Source organism: Anas platyrhynchos, chromosome 3 (genome assembly GCF_047663525.1).
Source record: "Anas platyrhynchos isolate ZD024472 breed Pekin duck chromosome 3, IASCAAS_PekinDuck_T2T, whole genome shotgun sequence".
NCBI lineage: Eukaryota > Metazoa > Chordata > Aves > Anseriformes > Anatidae > Anas > Anas platyrhynchos.
The window spans coordinates 1914696-1937493 of NC_092589.1; positions in this window are offsets into that span (position 1 = coordinate 1914696).

The window sequence follows — 22798 nt, forward strand, 5'->3', positions numbered from 1 at the left end:
TCGCTGTTTCCGAGCATCCCTAAACTTAGCCCTAGCCGTCTTCAGAGACGAGTGAAAAATCAGGCCCCAGGAAACGCGTTGCGAGACCCTTTCGCCCAATCAAAAGTGCCCCCAAAGGAAGGCTTTGGGTACATCTGAAGTTCCCAGGGGAGCCTTTACGCAGCCCCACATGCAACTGGACCCTCCGGGTTCGCTGTTTCCGATCATCCCTAAACATATCCCTAGCCGGCATGGGAGAAGACTGAAAAATCAGGCCCCAGGAAACGCGTTGCGAGCCCTTTTCGCCCATCCAAAAGTGCCCCCAAAGGAAGGCTTTGGGTACAAGAGAACTCCCCAGGGGAGCCTTTACGCAGCCCCACATGCAACTGGACCCTCCGGGTTCGCTGTTTCCGAGCAACCCTAAACATAGCCCTAGCCGGCATGGGAGTAGACTGAAAAACCGGGCCTCACGAAATGTGTTTTAAGCCCTTTTGGACCATCCAAAAGTGTCACCAAAGGAAGGCTTTGGGTACAAGAGAACTCCCCAGGGGAGCCTTTACGCAGCCCCACATGCAACTGGACCCTCCGGGTTCGCTGTTCCTGAGCAAACCTAAACGTAACCCTAGCCGTCATCGGAGACGAGTGAAAAATCAGGCCCCAGGAAATGCGTTCCGAGCCCCTTTGGACCATCCAAAAGTGCCCCCAAAGGAAGGCTTTGGGTACATCTGAAGTTGCCCGGGGAGCCTTTACCTAGCCCCATATGCAACTGGACCCTCCGGGTTCGCTGTTTCCGAGCATCCCTAAACATAGCCCTAGCCGGCATCGAAGACGACTGAAAAATCAGGCCCCAGGAAACGCGTTGTGAGCCCTTTTCGCCCATCCAAAAGTGTCCCCAAAGGAAGGCTTTGGGTACAAGAGAACTCCCCAGGGGAGCCTTTACGCAGCCCCACATGAAACTGGACCCTCCGGGTTCGCTGCTTCCGAGCAACCCTAAACATAGCCCTAGCTGGCATGGGAGTAGACTGAAAAACCGGGCCTCAGGAAATGCGTTGCAAGCCCCTTTGGACCATCCAAAAGTGCCCCAAAATGAAGGCTTTGGGTACAAGAGAACTCCCCAGGGGAGCCTTTACGCAGCCCCACATGCAACTGGACCCTCTGGGTTCGCTGTTTCCGAGCATCCCTAAACATATCCCTAGCCGGCATCGAAGACGACTGAAAAATCAGGCCCCAGGAAATGCGTTGCGAGACCCTTTTCGCCAATTCAAAAGTGCCCCCAAAGGAAGGCTTTGGGTACAAGAGAACTCCCCAGGGGAGCCTTTACGCAGCCCCACATGCAACTGGACCCTCTGGGTTCGCTGTTTCCGAGCATCCCTAAACATAGCCCTAGCCGGCATGGGAGTAGACTGAAAAACCGGGCCTCAGGAAATGCGTTGCAAGCCCCTTTGGACCATCCAAAAGTGTCACCAAAGGAAGGCTTTGGGTACAAGAGAACTCCCCAGGGGAGCCTTTACGCAGCCCCACATGAAACTGGACCCTCCGGGTTCGCTGTTCCTGAGCAAACCTAAACGTATCCCTAGCCGTCATCGGAGACGAGTGAAAAATCAGGCCCCAGGAAATGCGTTCCGAGCCCCTTTGGACCATCCAAAAGTGCCCCCAAAGGAAGGCTTTGGGTACAAGAGAACTCCCCAGGGGAGCCTTTACGCAGCCCCACATGCAACTGGACCCTCCGGGTTCGCTGTTTCCGAGCATCCCTAAACTTAGCCCTAGCCGTCTTCAGAGACGAGTGAAAAATCAGGCCCCAGGAAATGCGTTCCGAGCCCCTTTGGACCATCCAAAAGTGCCCCCAAAGGAAGGCTTTGGGTACATCTGAAGTTGCCCGGGGAGCCTTTACCTAGCCCCATATGCAACTGGACCCTCCGGGTTCGCTGTTTCCGAGCATCCCTAAACATAGCCCTAGCCGGCATCGAAGACGACTGAAAAATCAGGCCCCAGGAAACGCGTTGTGAGCCCTTTTCGCCCATCCAAAAGTGTCCCCAAAGGAAGGCTTTGGGTACAAGAGAACTCCCCAGGGGAGCCTTTACGCAGCCCCACATGAAACTGGACCCTCCGGGTTCGCTGCTTCCGAGCAACCCTAAACATAGCCCTAGCTGGCATGGGAGTAGACTGAAAAACCGGGCCTCAGGAAATGCGTTGCAAGCCCCTTTGGACCATCCAAAAGTGCCCCAAAATGAAGGCTTTGGGTACAAGAGAACTCCCCAGGGGAGCCTTTACGCAGCCCCACATGCAACTGGACCCTCTGGGTTCGCTGTTTCCGAGCATCCCTAAACATATCCCTAGCCGGCATCGAAGACGACTGAAAAATCAGGCCCCAGGAAATGCGTTGCGAGACCCTTTTCGCCAATTCAAAAGTGCCCCCAAAGGAAGGCTTTGGGTACAAGAGAACTCCCCAGGGGAGCCTTTACGCAGCCCCACATGCAACTGGACCCTCTGGGTTCGCTGTTTCCGAGCATCCCTAAACATAGCCCTAGCCGGCATGGGAGTAGACTGAAAAACCGGGCCTCAGGAAATGCGTTGCAAGCCCCTTTGGACCATCCAAAAGTGTCACCAAAGGAAGGCTTTGGGTACAAGAGAACTCCCCAGGGGAGCCTTTACGCAGCCCCACATGAAACTGGACCCTCCGGGTTCGCTGTTCCTGAGCAAACCTAAACGTATCCCTAGCCGTCATCGGAGACGAGTGAAAAATCAGGCCCCAGGAAATGCGTTCCGAGCCCCTTTGGACCATCCAAAAGTGCCCCCAAAGGAAGGCTTTGGGTACAAGAGAACTCCCCAGGGGAGCCTTTACGCAGCCCCACATGCAACTGGACCCTCCGGGTTCGCTGTTTCCGAGCATCCCTAAACTTAGCCCTAGCCGTCTTCAGAGACGAGTGAAAAATCAGGCCCCAGGAAACGCGTTGCGAGACCCTTTCGCCCAATCAAAAGTGCCCCCAAAGGAAGGCTTTGGGTACATCTGAAGTTCCCAGGGGAGCCTTTACGCAGCCCCACATGCAACTGGACCCTCCGGGTTCGCTGTTTCCGATCATCCCTAAACATATCCCTAGCCGGCATGGGAGAAGACTGAAAAATCAGGCCCCAGGAAACGCGTTGCGAGCCCTTTTCGCCCATCCAAAAGTGCCCCCAAAGGAAGGCTTTGGGTACAAGAGAACTCCCCAGGGGAGCCTTTACGCAGCCCCACATGCAACTGGACCCTCCGGGTTCGCTGTTTCCGAGCAACCCTAAACATAGCCCTAGCCGGCATGGGAGTAGACTGAAAAACCGGGCCTCACGAAATGTGTTTTAAGCCCTTTTGGACCATCCAAAAGTGTCACCAAAGGAAGGCTTTGGGTACAAGAGAACTCCCCAGGGGAGCCTTTACGCAGCCCCACATGCAACTGGACCCTCCGGGTTCGCTGTTCCTGAGCAAACCTAAACGTAACCCTAGCCGTCATCGAAGACGAGTGAAAAATCAGGCCCCAGGAAATGCGTTCCGAGCCCCTTTGGACCATCCAAAAGTGCCCCCAAAGGAAGGCTTTGGGTACATCTGAAGTTGCCCGGGGAGCCTTTACCTAGCCCCATATGCAACTGGACCCTCCGGGTTCGCTGTTTCCGAGCATCCCTAAACATAGCCCTAGCCGGCATCGAAGACGACTGAAAAATCAGGCCCCAGGAAACGCGTTGTGAGCCCTTTTCGCCCATCCAAAAGTGTCCCCAAAGGAAGGCTTTGGGTACAAGAGAACTCCCCAGGGGAGCCTTTACGCAGCCCCACATGCAACTGGACCCTCCGGGTTCGCTGCTTCCGAGCAACCCTAAACATAGCCCTAGCTGGCATGGGAGTAGACTGAAAAACCGGGCCTCAGGAAATGCGTTGCAAGCCCCTTTGGACCATCCAAAAGTGCCCCAAAATGAAGGCTTTGGGTACAAGAGAACTCCCCAGGGGAGCCTTTACGCAGCCCCACATGCAACTGGACCCTCTGGGTTCGCTGTTTCCGAGCATCCCTAAACATATCCCTAGCCGGCATCGAAGACGACTGAAAAATCAGGCCCCAGGAAATGCGTTCCGAGTCCTTTTCACCAATCCAAAAGTGCCCCCAAAGGAAGGCTTTGGGTACAAGTGAACTCCCCAGGGGAGCCTTTACGCAGCCCCACATGCAACTGGACCCTCTGGGTTCGCTGTTTCCGAGCATCCCTAAACATAGCCCTAGCCGTCATCGAAGACGACTGAAAAATCAGGCCCCAGGAAATGCGTTGCGAGCCCCTTTGGACCATCCAAAAGTGCCCCCAAAGGAAGGCTTTGGGTAGAAGAGAACTCCCCAGGGGAGCCTTTACGCAGCCCCACATGCAACTGGACACTCTGGGTTCGCTGTTTCCGAGCATCCCTAAACATAGCCCTAGCCGGCATGGGAGTAGACTGAAAAACAGGGCCTCAGGAAATGCGTTGCAAGCCCCTTTGGACCATCCAAAAGTGTCACCAAAGGAAGGCTTTGGGTACAAGTGAACTCCCCAGGGGAGCCTTTACGCAGCCCCACATGCAACTGGACCCTCCGGGTTCGCTGTTCCTGAGCAAACCTAAACGTAGCCCTAGCCGTCATCGGAGACGAGTGAAAAATCAGGCCCCAGGAAATGCGTTCCGAGCCCCTTTGGACCATCCAAAAGTGCCCCCAAAGGAAGGCTTTGGGTACAAGTGAACTCCGCAGAGGAGCCTTTACGCAGCCCCACATGCAACTAGACCATCCGGGTTCGTTGTTTCCGAGCAACCCTAAACATAGCCCTAGCCGTCATCGAAGACGACTGAAAAATCAGGCCCCAGGATACGCGTTGCGAGCCCTTTTCGCCCATTCAAAAGTGCCCCCAAAGGAAGGCTTTGGGTACAAGAGAACTCCCCAGGGGAGCCTTTACGCAGCCCCACATGCAACTGGACCCTCCGGGTTCGCTGTTTCCGAGCATCCCTAAACATAGCCCTAGCCGGCATGGGAGTAGACTGAAAAACAGTGCCTCAGGAAATGCTTTGCAAGCCCCTTTGGACCATCCAAAAGTGCCCCCAAAGGAAGGCTTAGGGTACAAGTGAACTCCCCAGGGGAGCCTTTACGCAGCCCCACATGCAACTGGACCCTCCGGGTTCGCTGTTTCCGAGCATCCCTAAACATATCCCTAGCCGGCATCGAAGACGAGTGAAAAATCAGGCCCCAGGAAATGCGTTGCGAGCCCCTTTGGACCATCCAAAAGTGCCCCCAAAGGAAGGCTTTGGGTACAAGAGAACTCCCCAGGGGAGGCTTTACGCAGCCCCACATGCAACTGGACCCTCCGGGTTTGCTGTTTCCGAGCATCCCTAAACATAGCCCTAGCCGGCATCGAAGACGACTGAAAAATCAGGCCCCAGGAAATGCGTTCCGAGTCCTTTTCACCAATCCAAAAGTGCCCCCAAAGGAAGGCTTTGGGTACAAGTGAACTCCCCAGGGGAGCCTTTACGCAGCCCCACATGCAACTGGACCCTCCGGGTTCGCTGTTTCTGAGCATCCCTAAACATAGCCCTAGCCGTCATCGGAGATGAGTGAAAAATCAGGCCCCAGGAAATGCGTTCCGAGCCCCTTTGGACCATCCAAAAGTGCCCCCAAAGGAAGGCTTTGGGTACAAGAGAACTCCTCAGGGGAGCCTTTATGCAGCCCCACATGCAACTGGACCCTCCGGGTTCGCTGTTTCCGAGCAACCCTAAACATAGCGCTAGCCGTCTTCGGAGACGTGTGAAAAATCAGGCCCCAGGAAATGCATTCCGAGCCCCTTTGGACGATCCAAAAGTGCCCCCAAAGGAAGGCTTTGGGTACATCTGAAGTTCCCAGGGGAGCCTTTACACAGCCCCACATGCAACTGGACCCTCCGGGTTCGCTGTTTCCGAGCATCCCTAAACATAGCCCTAGCCGTCATCGGAGACGATTGAAAAATCTGGCCCCAGGAAATGCGTTGCGAGCCCTTTTCGCCCATCCAAAAGTGCCCCCAAAGGAAGGCTTTGGGTACATCTGAAATTCCCAGGGGAGCCTTTACGCAGCCCCACATGCAACTGGACCCTCCGGGTTCGCTGTTTCCGATCATCCCTAAACATATCCCTAGCCGGCATGGGAGAAGACTGAAAAATCAGGCCCCAGGAAACGCGTTGCGAGCCCTTTTCGCCCATCCAAAAGTGCCCCCAAAGGAAGGCTTTGGGTACAAGAGAACTCCCCAGGGGAGCCTTTACGCAGCCCCACATGCAACTGGACCCTCCGGGTTCGCTGTTCCTGAGCAAACCTAAACGTATCCCTAGCCTTCATCGGAGACGAGTGAAAAATCAGGCCCCAGGAAATGCGTTCCGAGCCCCTTTGGACCATCCAAAAGTGCCCCCAAAGGAAGGCTTTGGGTACATCTGAATTTCCCCGGGGAGCCTTTATGCAGCCCCACATGCAACTGGACCCTCCGGGTTCGCTGTTTCCGAGCAACCCTAAACATAGCCCTAGCCGGCATCGAAGACGACTGAAAAATCAGGCCCCAGGAAACGCGTTGTGAGCCCTTTTCGCCCATCCAAAAGTGTCCCCAAAGGAAGGCTTTGGGTACAAGAGAACTCCCCAGGGGAGCCTTTACGCAGCCCCACATGCAACTGGACCCTCCGGGTTCGCTGTTTCCGAGCAACCCTAAACATAGCCATAGCTGGCATGGGAGTAGACTGAAAAACCGGGCCTCAGGAAATGCGTTGCAAGCCCCTTTGGACCATCCAAAAGTGCCCCAAAATGAAGGCTTTATGTACAAGTGAACTCCCCAGGGGAGCCTTTACGCAGCCCCACATGCAACTGGACCCTCCGGGTTCGCTGTTTCCGAGCATCCCTAAACATATCCCTAGCCGGCATCGAAGACGACTGAAAAATCAGGCCCCAGGAAATGCGTTCCGAGTCCTTTTCACCAATCCAAAAGTGCCCCCAAAGGAAGGCTTTGGGTACAAGTGAACTCCCCAGGGGAGCCTTTACGCAGCCCCACATGCAACTGGACCCTCCGGGTTCGCTGTTTCCGAGCATCCCTAAACATAGCCCTAGCCGTCATCGGAGACGACTGAAAAATCAGGCCCCAGGAAACGCGTTGCGAGACCCTTTTCGCCAATTCAAAAGTGCCCCCAAAGGAAGGCTTTGGGTACAAGAGAACTCCCCAGGGGAGCCTTTACGCAGCCCCACATGCAACTGGACCCTCTGGGTTCGCTGTTTCCGAGCATCCCTAAACATAGCCCTAGCCGGCATGGGAGTAGACTGAAAAACAGGGCCTCAGGAAATGCGTTGCAAGCCCCTTTGGACCATCCAAAAGTGTCACCAAAGGAAGGCTTTGGGTACAAGTGAACTCCCCAGGGGAGCCTTTACGCAGCCCCACATGCAACTGGACCCTCCGGGTTCGCTGTTCCTGAGCAAACCTAAACGTAGCCCTAGCCGTCATCGGAGACGAGTGAAAAATCAGGCCCCAGGAAATGCGTTCCGAGCCCCTTTGGACCATCCAAAAGTGCCCCCAAAGGAAGGCTTTGGGTACAAGTGAACTCCGCAGAGGAGCCTTTACGCAGCCCCACATGCAACTAGACCATCCGGGTTCGTTGTTTCCGAGCAACCCTAAACATAGCCCTAGCCGGCATCGAAGACGACTGAAAAATCAGGCCCCAGGATACGCGTTGCGAGCCCTTTTCGCCCATTCAAAAGTGCCCCCAAAGGAAGGCTTTGGGTACAAGAGAACTCCCCAGGGGAGCCTTTACGCAGCCCCACATGCAACTGGACCCTCCGGGTTCGCTGTTTCCGAGCATCCCTAAACATAGCCCTAGCCGGCATGGGAGTAGACTGAAAAACAGTGCCTCAGGAAATGCTTTGCAAGCCCCTTTGGACCATCCAAAAGTGCCCCCAAAGGAAGGCTTAGGGTACAAGTGAACTCCCCAGGGGAGCCTTTACGCAGCCCCACATGCAACTGGACCCTCCGGGTTCGCTGTTTCCGAGCATCCCTAAACATATCCCTAGCCGGCATCGAAGACGACTGAAAAATCAGGCCCCAGGAAATGCGTTGCGAGCCCCTTTGGACCATCCAAAAGTGCCCCCAAAGGAAGGCTTTGGGTACAAGAGAACTCCCCAGGGGAGCCTTTACGCAGCCCCACATGCAACTGGACCCTCCGGGTTTGCTGTTTCCGAGCATCCCTAAACATAGCCCTAGCCGGCATCGAAGACGACTGAAAAATCAGGCCCCAGGAAATGCGTTCCGAGTCCTTTTCACCAATCCAAAAGTGCCCCCAAAGGAAGGCTTTGGGTACAAGTGAACTCCCCAGGGGAGCCTTTACGCAGCCCCACATGCAACTGGACCCTCCGGGTTCGCTGTTTCTGAGCATCCCTAAACATAGCCCTAGCCGTCATCGGAGACGAGTGAAAAATCAGGCCCCAGGAAATGCGTTCCGAGCCCCTTTGGACCATCCAAAAGTGCCCCCAAAGGAAGGCTTTGGGTACAAGAGAACTCCTCAGGGGAGCCTTTATGCAGCCCCACATGCAACTGGACCCTCCGGGTTCGCTGTTTCCGAGCAACCCTAAACATAGCGCTAGCCGTCTTCGGAGACGTGTGAAAAATCAGGCCCCAGGAAATGCATTCCGAGCCCCTTTGGACGATCCAAAAGTGCCCCCAAAGGAAGGCTTTGGGTACATCTGAAGTTCCCAGGGGAGCCTTTACACAGCCCCACATGCAACTGGACCCTCCGGGTTCGCTGTTTCCGAGCATCCCTAAACATAGCCCTAGCCGTCATCGGAGACGATTGAAAAATCTGGCCCCAGGAAATGCGTTGCGAGCCCTTTTCGCCCATCCAAAAGTGCCCCCAAAGGAAGGCTTTGGGTACATCTGAAATTCCCAGGGGAGCCTTTACGCAGCCCCACATGCAACTGGACCCTCCGGGTTCGCTGTTTCCGAGCATTCCTAAACATATCCCTAGCCGGCATGGGAGAAGACTGAAAAATCAGGCCCCAGGAAACGCGTTGCGAGCCCTTTTCGCCCATCCAAAAGTGCCCCCAAAGGAAGGCTTTGGGTACAAGAGAACTCCCCAGGGGAGCCTTTACGCAGCCCCACATGCAACTGGACCCTCCGGGTTCGCTGTTCCTGAGCAAACCTAAACGTATCCCTAGCCTTCATCGGAGACGAGTGAAAAATCAGGCCCCAGGAAATGCGTTCCGAGCCCCTTTGGACCATCCAAAAGTGCCCCCAAAGGAAGGCTTTGGGTACATCTGAATTTCCCCGGGGAGCCTTTATGCAGCCCCACATGCAACTGGACCCTCCGGGTTCGCTGTTTCCGAGCAACCCTAAACATAGCCCTAGCCGGCATCGAAGACGACTGAAAAATCAGGCCCCAGGAAACGCGTTGTGAGCCCTTTTCGCCCATCCAAAAGTGTCCCCAAAGGAAGGCTTTGGGTACAAGAGAACTCCCCAGGGGAGCCTTTACGCAGCCCCACATGCAACTGGACCCTCCGGGTTCGCTGTTTCCGAGCAACCCTAAACATAGCCATAGCTGGCATGGGAGTAGACTGAAAAACCGGGCCTCAGGAAATGCGTTGCAAGCCCCTTTGGACCATCCAAAAGTGCCCCAAAATGAAGGCTTTATGTACAAGTGAACTCCCCAGGGGAGCCTTTACGCAGCCCCACATGCAACTGGACCCTCCGGGTTCGCTGTTTCCGAGCATCCCTAAACATATCCCTAGCCGGCATCGAAGACGACTGAAAAATCAGGCCCCAGGAAATGCGTTCCGAGTCCTTTTCACCAATCCAAAAGTGCCCCCAAAGGAAGGCTTTGGGTACAAGTGAACTCCCCAGGGGAGCCTTTACGCAGCCCCACATGCAACTGGACCCTCCGGGTTCGCTGTTTCCGAGCATCCCTAAACATAGCCCTAGCCGTCATCGGAGACGACTGAAAAATCAGGCCCCAGGAAACGCGTTGCGAGACCCTTTTCGCCAATTCAAAAGTGCCCCCAAAGGAAGGCTTTGGGTACAAGAGAACTCCCCAGGGGAGCCTTTACGCAGCCCCACATGCAACTGGACCCTCTGGGTTCGCTGTTTCCGAGCATCCCTAAACATAGCCCTAGCCGGCATGGGAGTAGACTGAAAAACAGGGCCTCAGGAAATGCGTTGCAAGCCCCTTTGGACCATCCAAAAGTGTCACCAAAGGAAGGCTTTGGGTACAAGTGAACTCCCCAGGGGAGCCTTTACGCAGCCCCACATGCAACTGGACCCTCCGGGTTCGCTGTTCCTGAGCAAACCTAAACGTAGCCCTAGCCGTCATCGGAGACGAGTGAAAAATCAGGCCCCAGGAAATGCGTTCCGAGCCCCTTTGGACCATCCAAAAGTGCCCCCAAAGGAAGGCTTTGGGTACAAGTGAACTCCGCAGAGGAGCCTTTACGCAGCCCCACATGCAACTAGACCATCCGGGTTCGTTGTTTCCGAGCAACCCTAAACATAGCCCTAGCCGGCATCGAAGACGACTGAAAAATCAGGCCCCAGGAAACGCGTTGCGAGCCCTTTTCGCCCATTCAAAAGTGCCCCCAAAGGAAGGCTTTGGGTACAAGAGAACTCCCCAGGGGAGCCTTTACGCAGCCCCACATGCAACTGGACCCTCCGGGTTCGCTGTTTCCGAGCATCCCTAAACATAGCCCTAGCCGGCATGGGAGTAGACTGAAAAACAGTGCCTCAGGAAATGCTTTGCAAGCCCCTTTGGACCATCCAAAAGTGCCCCCAAAGGAAGGCTTAGGGTACAAGTGAACTCCCCAGGGGAGCCTTTACGCAGCCCCACATGCAACTGGACCCTCCGGGTTCGCTGTTTCCGAGCATCCCTAAACATATCCCTAGCCGGCATCGAAGACGACTGAAAAATCAGGCCCCAGGAAATGCGTTGCGAGCCCCTTTGGACCATCCAAAAGTGCCCCCAAAGGAAGGCTTTGGGTACAAGAGAACTCCCCAGGGGAGCCTTTACGCAGCCCCACATGCAACTGGACCCTCCGGGTTTGCTGTTTCCGAGCATCCCTAAACATAGCCCTAGCCGGCATCGAAGACGACTGAAAAATCAGGCCCCAGGAAATGCGTTCCGAGTCCTTTTCACCAATCCAAAAGTGCCCCCAAAGGAAGGCTTTGGGTACAAGTGAACTCCCCAGGGGAGCCTTTACGCAGCCCCACATGCAACTGGACCCTCCGGGTTCGCTGTTTCTGAGCATCCCTAAACATAGCCCTAGCCGTCATCGGAGACGAGTGAAAAATCAGGCCCCAGGAAATGCGTTCCGAGCCCCTTTGGACCATCCAAAAGTGCCCCCAAAGGAAGGCTTTGGGTACAAGAGAACTCCTCAGGGGAGCCTTTATGCAGCCCCACATGCAACTGGACCCTCCGGGTTCGCTGTTTCCGAGCAACCCTAAACATAGCGCTAGCCGTCTTCGGAGACGTGTGAAAAATCAGGCCCCAGGAAATGCATTCCGAGCCCCTTTGGACGATCCAAAAGTGCCCCCAAAGGAAGGCTTTGGGTACATCTGAAGTTCCCAGGGGAGCCTTTACACAGCCCCACATGCAACTGGACCCTCCGGGTTCGCTGTTTCCGAGCATCCCTAAACATAGACCTAGCCGTCATCGGAGACGATTGAAAAATCTGGCCCCAGGAAATGCGTTGCGAGCCCTTTTCGCCCATCCAAAAGTGCCCCCAAAGGAAGGCTTTGGGTACATCTGAAATTCCCAGGGGAGCCTTTACGCAGCCCCACATGCAACTGGACCCTCCGGGTTCGCTGTTTCCGAGCATTCCTAAACATATCCCTAGCCGGCATGGGAGAAGACTGAAAAATCAGGCCCCAGGAAACGCGTTGCGAGCCCTTTTCGCCCATCCAAAAGTGCCCCCAAAGGAAGGCTTTGGGTACAAGAGAACTCCCCAGGGGAGCCTTTACGCAGCCCCACATGCAACTGGACCCTCCGGGTTCGCTGTTCCTGAGCAAACCTAAACGTATCCCTAGCCTTCATCGGAGACGAGTGAAAAATCAGGCCCCAGGAAATGCGTTCCGAGCCCCTTTGGACCATCCAAAAGTGCCCCCAAAGGAAGGCTTTGGGTACATCTGAATTTCCCCGGGGAGCCTTTATGCAGCCCCACATGCAACTGGACCCTCCGGGTTCGCTGTTTCCGAGCAACCCTAAACATAGCCCTAGCCGGCATCGAAGACGACTGAAAAATCAGGCCCCAGGAAACGCGTTGTGAGCCCTTTTCGCCCATCCAAAAGTGTCCCCAAAGGAAGGCTTTGGGTACAAGAGAACTCCCCAGGGGAGCCTTTACGCAGCCCCACATGCAACTGGACCCTCCGGGTTCGCTGTTTCCGAGCAACCCTAAACATAGCCCTAGCTGGCATGGGAGTAGACTGAAAAACCGGGCCTCAGGAAATGCGTTGCAAGCCCCTTTGGACCATCCAAAAGTGCCCCAAAATGAAGGCTTTATGTACAAGTGAACTCCCCAGGGGAGCCTTTACGCAGCCCCACATGCAACTGGACCCTCCGGGTTCGCTGTTTCCGAGCATCCCTAAACATATCCCTAGCCGGCATCGAAGACGACTGAAAAATCAGGCCCCAGGAAATGCGTTCCGAGTCCTTTTCACCAATCCAAAAGTGCCCCCAAAGGAAGGCTTTGGGTACAAGTGAACTCCCCAGGGGAGCCTTTACGCAGCCCCACATGCAACTGGACCCTCCGGGTTCGCTGTTTCCGAGCATCCCTAAACATAGCCCTAGCCGTCATCGGAGACGACTGAAAAATCAGGCCCCAGGAAACGCGTTGCGAGACCCTTTTCGCCAATTCAAAAGTGCCCCCAAAGGAAGGCTTTGGGTACAAGAGAACTCCCCAGGGGAGCCTTTACGCAGCCCCACATGCAACTGGACCCTCTGGGTTCGCTGTTTCCGAGCATCCCTAAACATAGCCCTAGCCGGCATGGGAGTAGACTGAAAAACAGGGCCTCAGGAAATGCGTTGCAAGCCCCTTTGGACCATCCAAAAGTGTCACCAAAGGAAGGCTTTGGGTACAAGAGAACTCCCCAGGGGAGCCTTTACGCAGCCCCACATGCAACTGGACCCTCCGGGTTCGCTGTTCCTGAGCAAACCTAAACGTAGCCCTAGCCGTCATCGGAGACGAGTGAAAAATCAGGCCCCAGGAAATGCGTTCCGAGCCCCTTTGGACCATCCAAAAGTGCCCCCAAAGGAAGGCTTTGGGTACAAGTGAACTCCGCAGAGGAGCCTTTACGCAGCCCCACATGCAACTAGACCATCCGGGTTCGCTGTTTCCGAGCAACCCTAAACATAGCCCTAGCCGGCATCGAAGACGACTGAAAAATCAGGCCCCAGGATACGCGTTGCGAGCCCTTTTCGCCCATTCAAAAGTTCCCCAAAGGAAGGCTTTGGGTACAAGAGAACTCCCCAGGGGAGCCTTTACGCAGCCCCACATGCAACTGGACCCTCCGGGTTCGCTGTTTCCGAGCATCCCTAAACATAGCCCTAGCCGGCATGGGAGTAGACTGAAAAACAGTGCCTCAGGAAATGCTTTGCAAGCCCCTTTGGACCATCCAAAAGTGCCCCCAAAGGAAGGCTTAGGGTACAAGTGAACTCCCCAGGGGAGCCTTTACGTAGCCCCACATGCAACTGGACCCTCCGGGTTCGCTGTTTCCGAGCATCCCTAAACATATCCCTAGCCGGCATCGAAGACGACTGAAAAATCAGGCCCCAGGAAATGCGTTGCGAGCCCCTTTGGACCATCCAAAAGTGCCCCCAAAGGAAGGCTTTGGGTACAAGAGAACTCCCCAGGGGAGCCTTTACGCAGCCCCACATGCAACTGGACCCTCCGGGTTTGCTGTTTCCGAGCATCCCTAAACATAGCCCTAGCCGGCATCGAAGACGACTGAAAAATCAGGCCCCAGGAAATGCGTTCCGAGTCCTTTTCACCAATCCAAAAGTGCCCCCAAAGGAAGGCTTTGGGTACAAGTGAACTCCCCAGGGGAGCCTTTACGCAGCCCCACATGCAACTGGACCCTCCGGGTTCGCTGTTTCTGAGCATCCCTAAACATAGCCCTAGCCGTCATCGGAGACGAGTGAAAAATCAGGCCCCAGGAAATGCGTTCCGAGCCCCTTTGGACCATCCAAAAGTGCCCCCAAAGGAAGGCTTTGGGTACAAGAGAACTCCTCAGGGGAGCCTTTATGCAGCCCCACATGCAACTGGACCCTCCGGGTTCGCTGTTTCCGAGCAACCCTAAACATAGCGCTAGCCGTCTTCGGAGACGTGTGAAAAATCAGGCCCCAGGAAATGCATTCCGAGCCCCTTTGGACGATCCAAAAGTGCCCCCAAAGGAAGGCTTTGGGTACATCTGAAGTTCCCAGGGGAGCCTTTACACAGCCCCACATGCAACTGGACCCTCCGGGTTCGCTGTTTCTGAGCATCCCTAAACATAGCCCTAGCCGTCATCGGAGACGATTGAAAAATCTGGCCCCAGGAAATGCGTTGCGAGCCCTTTTCGCCCATCCAAAAGTGCCCCCAAAGGAAGGCTTTGGGTACATCTGAAATTCCCAGGGGAGCCTTTACGCAGCCCCACATGCAACTGGACCCTCCGGGTTCGCTGTTTCCGAGCATTCCTAAACATATCCCTAGCCGGCATGGGAGAAGACTGAAAAATCAGGCCCCAGGAAACGCGTTGCGAGCCCTTTTCGCCCATCCAAAAGTGCCCCCAAAGGAAGGCTTTGGGTACAAGAGAACTCCCCAGGGGAGCCTTTACGCAGCCCCACATGCAACTGGACCCTCCGGGTTCGCTGTTCCTGAGCAAACCTAAACGTATCCCTAGCCTTCATCGGAGACGAGTGAAAAATCAGGCCCCAGGAAATGCGTTCCGAGCCCCTTTGGACCATCCAAAAGTGCCCCCAAAGGAAGGCTTTGGGTACATCTGAATTTCCCCGGGGAGCCTTTATGCAGCCCCACATGCAACTGGACCCTCCGGGTTCGCTGTTTCCGAGCAACCCTAAACATAGCCCTAGCCGGCATCGAAGACGACTGAAAAATCAGGCCCCAGGAAACGCGTTGTGAGCCCTTTTCGCCCATCCAAAAGTGTCCCCAAAGGAAGGCTTTGGGTACAAGAGAACTCCCCAGGGGAGCCTTTACGCAGCCCCACATGCAACTGGACCCTCCGGGTTCGCTGTTTCCGAGCAACCCTAAACATAGCCCTAGCTGGCATGGGAGTAGACTGAAAAACCGGGCCTCAGGAAATGCGTTGCAAGCCCCTTTGGACCATCCAAAAGTGCCCCAAAATGAAGGCTTTATGTACAAGTGAACTCCCCAGGGGAGCCTTTACGCAGCCCCACATGCAACTGGACCCTCCGGGTTCGCTGTTTCCGAGCATCCCTAAACATATCCCTAGCCGGCATCGAAGACGACTGAAAAATCAGGCCCCAGGAAATGCGTTCCGAGTCCTTTTCACCAATCCAAAAGTGCCCCCAAAGGAAGGCTTTGGGTACAAGTGAACTCCCCAGGGGAGCCTTTATGCAGCCCCACATGCAACTGGACCCTCCGGGTTCGCTGTTTCCGAGCATCCCTAAACATAGCCCTAGCCGTCATCGGAGACGACTGAAAAATCAGGCCCCAGGAAACGCGTTGCGAGACCCTTTTCGCCAATTCAAAAGTGCCCCCAAAGGAAGGCTTTGGGTACAAGAGAACTCCCCAGGGGAGCCTTTACGCAGCCCCACATGCAACTGGACCCTCTGGGTTCGCTGTTTCCGAGCATCCCTAAACATAGCCCTAGCCGGCATGGGAGTAGACTGAAAAACCGGGCCTCAGGAAATGCGTTGCAAGCCCCTTTGGACCATCCAAAAGTGTCACCAAAGGAAGGCTTTGGGTACAAGAGAACTCCCCAGGGGAGCCTTTACGCAGCCCCACATGCAACTGGACCCTCCGGGTTCGCTGTTCCTGAGCAAACCTAAACGTAGCCCTAGCCGTCATCGGAGACGAGTGAAAAATCAGGCCCCAGGAAATGCGTTCCGAGCCCCTTTGGACCATCCAAAAGTGCCCCCAAAGGAAGGCTTTGGGTACAAGTGAACTCCCCAGGGGAGCCTTTACGCAGCCCCACATGCAACTAGACCCTCCGGGTTCGCTGTTTCCGAGCAACCCTAAACATAGCCCCAGCCGGCATCGAAGACGACTGAAAAATCAGGCCCCAGGATACGCGTTGCGAGCCCTTTTCGCCCATTCAAAAGTGCCCCCAAAGGAAGGCTTTGGGTACAAGAGAACTCCCCAGGGGAGCCTTTACGCAGCCCCACATGCAACTGGACCCTCCGGGTTCGCTGTTTCCGAGCATCCCTAAACATAGCCCTAGCTGGCATGGGAGTAGACTGAAAATCAGTGCCTCAGGAAATGCTTTGCAAGCCCCTTTGGACCATCCAAAAGTGCCCCCAAAGGAAGGCTTAGGGTACAAGTGAACTCCCCAGGGGAGCCTTAACGCAGCCCCACATGCAACTGGACCCTCCGGGTTCGCTGTTTCCGAGCATCCCTAAACATAGCGCTAGCCATCATTTGAGACGACTGAAAAATCAGGCCCCAGGAAACGCGTTGCGAGCCCCTTTGGACCACCCAAAAGTGCCCCCAAAGGAAGGCTTTGGGTACATCTGAAGTTCCCAGGGGAGTCTTTACGCAGCCCCACATGCAACTGGACCCTCCGGCTTCGCTGTTTCCGAGCATCCCTAAACATAACCCTAGCCGGCATCGAAGACGACTGAAAAATCAGGCCCCAGGAAATGCGTTCCGAGTCCTTTTCACCAATCCAAAAGTGCCCCCAAAGGAAGGCTTTGGGTACAAGTGAACTCCCCAGGGGAGCCTTTACGCAGCCCCACATGCAACTGGACCCTCCGGGTTCGCTGTTTCCGAGCATCCCTAAACATAGCCCTAGCCGTCATCGGAGACGAGTGAAAAATCAGGCCCCAGGAAATGCGTTGCGAGCCCCTTTGGACCATCCAAAAGTGCCCCCAAAGGAAGGCTTTGGGTACAAGAGAACTCCTCAGGGGAGCCTTTACGCAGCCCCACATGCAACTGGACCCTCCGGGTTCGCTGTTTCCGAGCATCCCTAAACATAGCCCTAGACGTCATTTGAGACGACTGAAAATCAGGCCCCAGGAAACGCGTTGCGAGACCCTTTCGACCAATCAAAAGTGCCCCCAAAGGAAGGCTTTGGGTACATCTGAAGTTCCCAGGGGAGCCTTTACGCAGCCCCACATGCAACTGGACCCTCCGGGTTCGCTGTTTCCGATCATCCCTAAACATATCCCTAGCCGGCATGGGAGAAGACTGAAAAATCAGTCTCCAGGAAACGCTTTGCGAGCCCTTTTCGCCCATCCAAAAGTGTCCCCAAAGGAAGGCTTTGGGTACAAGAGAACTCCCCAGGGGAGCCTTTATGCAGCCCCACATGCAACTAGACCATCCGGGTTCGCTGTTTCCGAGCAACCCTAAACATAGCCCAAGCTGGCATGGGAGTAGACTGAAAAACCGGGCCTCAGGAAATGCGTTTTAAGCCCCTTTGGACCATCCAAAAGTGTCACCAAAGGAAGGCTTTGGGTACAAGAGAACTCCCCAGGGGAGCCTTTACGCAGCCCCACATGCAACTGGACCCTCCGGGTTCGCTGTTTCCGAGCAACCGTAAACATAGCCCTAGCTGGCATGGGAGTAGACTGAAAAACCGGGCCTCAGGAAATGCGTTGCAAGCCCCTTTGGACCATCCAAAAGTGCCCCAAAATGAAGGCTTTATGTACAAGTGAACTCCCCAGGGGAGCCTTTACGCAGCCCCACATGCAACTGGACCCTCCGGGTTCGCTGTTTCCGAGCATCCCTAAACATAGCCCTAGCCGTCATCGAAGACGACTGAAAAATCAGGCCCCAGGAAATGCGTTGCGAGCCCCTTTGGACCATCCAAAAGTGCCCCCAAAGGAAGGCTTTGGGTACAAGAGAACTCCCCAGGGGAGCCTTTACGCAGCCCCACATGCAACTGGACCCTCCGGGTTCGCTGTTTCCGAGCATCCCTAAACATAGCCCTAGCCGTCATCGGAGACGACTGAAAAATCAGGCCCCAGGAAACGCGTTGCGAGACCCTTTTCGCCAATTCAAAAGTGCCCCCAAAGGAAGGCTTTGGGTACAAGTGAACTCCCCAGGGGAGCCTTTACGCAGCCCCACATGCAACTGGACCCTCCGGGTTCGCTGTTTCCGAGCATCCCTAAACATAGCCCTAGCCGTCATCGGAGACGAGTGAAAAATTAGGCCCCAGGAAATGCGTTCCGAGCCCCTTTGGACCATCCAAAAGTGCCCCCAAAGGAAGGCTTTGGGTACAAGAGAACTCCTCAGGGGAGCCTTTACGCAGCCCCACATGCAACTGGACCCTCCGGGTTCGCTGTTTCCGAGCATCCCTAAACATAGCCCTAGACGTCATTTGAGACGACTGAAAATCAGGCCCCAGGAAACGCGTTGCGAGACCCTTTCGCCCAATCAAAAGTGCCCCCAAAGGAAGGCTTTGGGTACATCTGAAGTTCCCAGGGGAGCCTTTACGCAGCCCCACATGCAACTGGACCCTCCGGGTTCGCTGTTTCCGATCATCCCTAAACATATCACTAGCCGGCATGGGAGAAGACTGAAAAATCAGTCTCCAGGAAACGCTTTGCGAGCCCTTTTCGCCCATCCAAAAGTGTCCCCAAAGGAAGGCTTTGGGTACAAGAGAACTCCCCAGGGGAGCCTTTATGCAGCCCCACATGCAACTAGACCATCCGGGTTCGCTGTTTCCGAGCAACCCTAAACATAGCCCAAGCTGGCATGGGAGTAGACTGAAAAACCGGGCCTCAGGAAATGCGTTTTAAGCCCCTTTGGACCATCCAAAAGTGTCACCAAAGGAAGGCTTTGGGTACAAGAGAACTCCCCAGGGGAGCCTTTACGCAGCCCCACATGCAACTGGACCCTCCGGGTTCGCTGTTTCCGAGCAACCGTAAACATAGCCCTAGCTGGCATGGGAGTAGACTGAAAAACCGGGCCTCAGGAAATGCGTTGCAAGCCCCTTTGGACCATCCAAAAGTGCCCCAAAATGAAGGCTTTATGTACAAGTGAACTCCCCAGGGGAGCCTTTACGCAGCCCCACATGCAACTGGACCCTCCGGGTTCGCTGTTTCCGAGCATCCCTAAACATAGCCCTAGCCGGCATCGAAGACGACTGAAAAATCAGGCCCCAGGAAATGCGTTGCGAGCCCCTTTGGACCATCCAAAAGTGCCCCCAAAGGAAGGCTTTGGGTACAAGAGAACTCCCCAGGGGAGCCTTTACGCAGCCCCACATGCAACTGGACCCTCCGGGTTCGCTGTTTCCGAGCATCCCTAAACATAGCCCTAGCCGTCATCGGAGACGAGTGAAAAATCAGGCCCCAGGAAACGCGTTGCGAGACCCTTTTCGCCAATTCAAAAGTGCCCCCAAAGGAAGGCTTTGGGTACAAGTGAACTCCCCAGGGGAGCCTTTATGCAGCCCCACATGCAACTGGACCCTCCGGGTTCGCTGTTTCCGAGCATCCCTAAACATAGCCCTAGCCGGCATGGGAGTAGACTGAAAAACCGGGCCTCAGGAAATGCGTTGCAAGCCCCTTTGGACCATCCAAAAGTGTCACCAAAGGAAGGCTTTGGGTACAAGAGAACTCCTCAGGGGAGCCTTTACGCAGCCCCACATGCAACTGGACCCTCCGGGTTCGCTGTTTCCGAGCATCCCTAAACATAGCCCTAGACGTCATTTGAGACGACTGAAAATCAGGCCCCAGGAAACGCGTTGCGAGACCCTTTCGCCCAATCAAAAGTGCCCCCAAAGGAAGGCTTTGGGTACATCTGAAGTTCCCAGGGGAGCCTTTACGCAGCCCCACATGCAACTGGACCCTCCGGGTTCGCTGTTTCCGATCATCCCTAAACATATCCCTAGCCGGCATGGGAGAAGACTGAAAAATCAGGCTCCAGGAAACGCTTTGCGAGCCCTTTTCGCCCATCCAAAAGTGTCCCCAAAGGAAGGCTTTGGGTACAAGAGAACTCCCCAGGGGAGCCTTTATGCAGCCCCACATGCAACTGGACCCTCCGGGTTCGCTGTTTCCGAGCATCCCTAAACATAGCCCTAGACGTCATTTGAGACGACTGAAAATCAGGCCCCAGGAAACGCGTTGCGAGACCCTTTCGCCCAATCAAAAGTGCCCCCAAAGGAAGGCTTTGGGTACATCTGAAGTTCCCAGGGGAGCCTTTACGCAGCCCCACATGCAACTGGACCCTCCGGGTTCGCTGTTTCCGATCATCCCTAAACATATCCCTAGCCGGCATGGGAGAAGACTGAAAAATCAGGCACCAGGAAACGCTTTGCGAGCCCTTTTCGCCCATCCAAAAGTGTCCCCAAAGGAAGGCTTTGGGTACAAGAGAACTCCCCAGGGGAGCCTTTACGCAGCCCCACATGCAACTGGACCCTCCGGGTTCGCTGTTTCCGAGCAACCCTAAACATAGCCCTAGCCGTCATCGGAGACGACTGAAAAATCAGGCCCCAGGAAACGCGTTGCGAGACCCTTTTCGCCAATTCAAAAGTGCCCCCAAAGGAAGGCTTTGGGTACAAGAGAACTCCCCAGGGGAGCCTTTACGCAGCCCCACATGCAACTGGACCCTCTGGGTTCGCTGTTTCCGAGCATCCCTAAACATAGCCCTAGCCGGCATGGGAGTAGACTGAAAAACAGGGCCTCAGGAAATGCGTTGCAAGCCCCTTTGGACCATCCAAAAGTGTCACCAAAGGAAGGCTTTGGGTACAAGTGAACTCCCCAGGGGAGCCTTTACGCAGCCCCACATGCAACTGGACCCTCCGTGTTCGCTGTTCCTGAGCAAACCTAAACGTATCCCTAGCCGTCATAGGAGACGAGTGAAAAATCAGGCCCCAGGAAATGCGTTCCGAGCCCCTTTGGACCATCCAAAAGTGCCCCCAAAGGAAGGCTTTGGGTACAAGTGAACTCCCCAGGGGAGCCTTTATGCAGCCCCACATGCAACTGGACCCTCCGGGTTCGCTGTTTCCGAGCAACTCTAAATATTTTCCTAGCCGGCATCGAAGACGACTGAAAAATCAGGCCCCAGGAAATGCGTTCCGAGTCCTTTTCACCAATCCAAAAGTGCCCCCAAAGGAAGGCTTTGGGTACAAGTGAACTCCCCAGGGGAGCCTTTACGCAGCCCCACATGCAACTGGACCCTCTGGGTTCGCTGTTTCCGAGCATCCCTAAACATATCCCTAGACGTCATCGAAGACGACTGAAAAATCAGGCCCCAGGAAATGCGTTGCGAGCCCCTTTGGACCATCCAAAAGTGCCCCCAAAGGAAGGCTTTGGGTACAAGAGAACTCCCCAGGAGAGCCTTTACGCAGCCCCACATGCAACTGGACCCTCTGGGTTCGCTGTTTCAGAGCATCCCTAAACATAGCCCTAGCCGGCATGGGAGTAGACTGAAAAACCGGGCCTCAGGAAATGCGTTGCAAGCCCCTTTGGACCATCCAAAAGTGTCACCAAAGGAAGGCTTTGGGTACAAGTGAACTCCCCAGGGGAGCCTTTACGCAGCCCCACATGCAACTGGACCCTCCGGGTTCGCAGTTCCTGAGCAAACCTAAACGTAGCCCTAGCCGTCATCGGAGACGAGTGAAAAATCAGGCCCCAGGAAATGCGTTCCGAGCCCCTTTGGACCATCCAAAAGTGCCCCCAAAGGAAGGCTTTGGGTACAATGAACTCCCCAGGGGAGCCTTTACGCAGCCCCACATGCAACTAGACCATCCGGGTTCGCTGTTTCCGAGCAACCCTAAACATAGCCCTAGCCGGCATCGAAGACGACTGAAAAATCAGGCCCCAGGATACGCGTTGCGAGCCCTTTTCGCCCATTCAAAAGTGCCCCCAAAGGAAGGCTTTGGGTACAAGAGAACTCCCCAGGGGAGCCTTTACGCAGCCCCACATGCAACTGGACCCTCCGGGTTCGCTGTTTCCGAGCATCCCTAAACATAGCCCTAGCCGGCATGGGAGTAGACTGAAAAACAGTGCCTCAGGAAATGCTTTGCAAGCCCCTTTGGACCATCCAAAAGTGCCCCCAAAGGAAGGCTTAGGGCACAAGTGAACTCCCCAGGGGAGCCTTAACGCAGCCCCACATGCAACTGGACCCTCCGGGTTCGCTCTTTCCGAGCATCCCTAAACATAGCCCTAGCCGGCATCGAAAACGACTGAAAAATCAGGCCCCAGGAAATGCGTTGCGAGCCCCTTTGGACCATCCAAAAGTGCCCCCAAAGGAAGGCTTTGGGTACAAGAGAACTCCCCAGGGGAGCCTTTACGCAGCCCCACATGCAACTGGACCCTCCGGGTTCGCTGTTTCCGAGCATCCCTAAACATAGCCCTAGCCGTCATCGGAGACGAGTGAAAAATCAGGCCCCAGGAAATGCGTTCCGAGCCCCTTTGGACCATCCAAAAGTGCCCCCAAAGGAAGGCTTTGGGTACAAGAGAACTCCTCAGGGGAGCCTTTATGCAGCCCCACATGCAACTGGACCCTCCGGGTTCGCTGTTTCCGAGCAACCCTAAACATAGCGCTAGCCGTCTTCGGAGACGAGTGAAAAATCAGGCCCCAGGAAATGCATTCCGAGCCCCTTTGGACGATCCAAAAGTGCCCCCAAAGGAAGGCTTTGGGTACATCTGAAGTTTCCCGGGGAGCCTTTACGCAGCCCCACATGCAACTGGACCCTC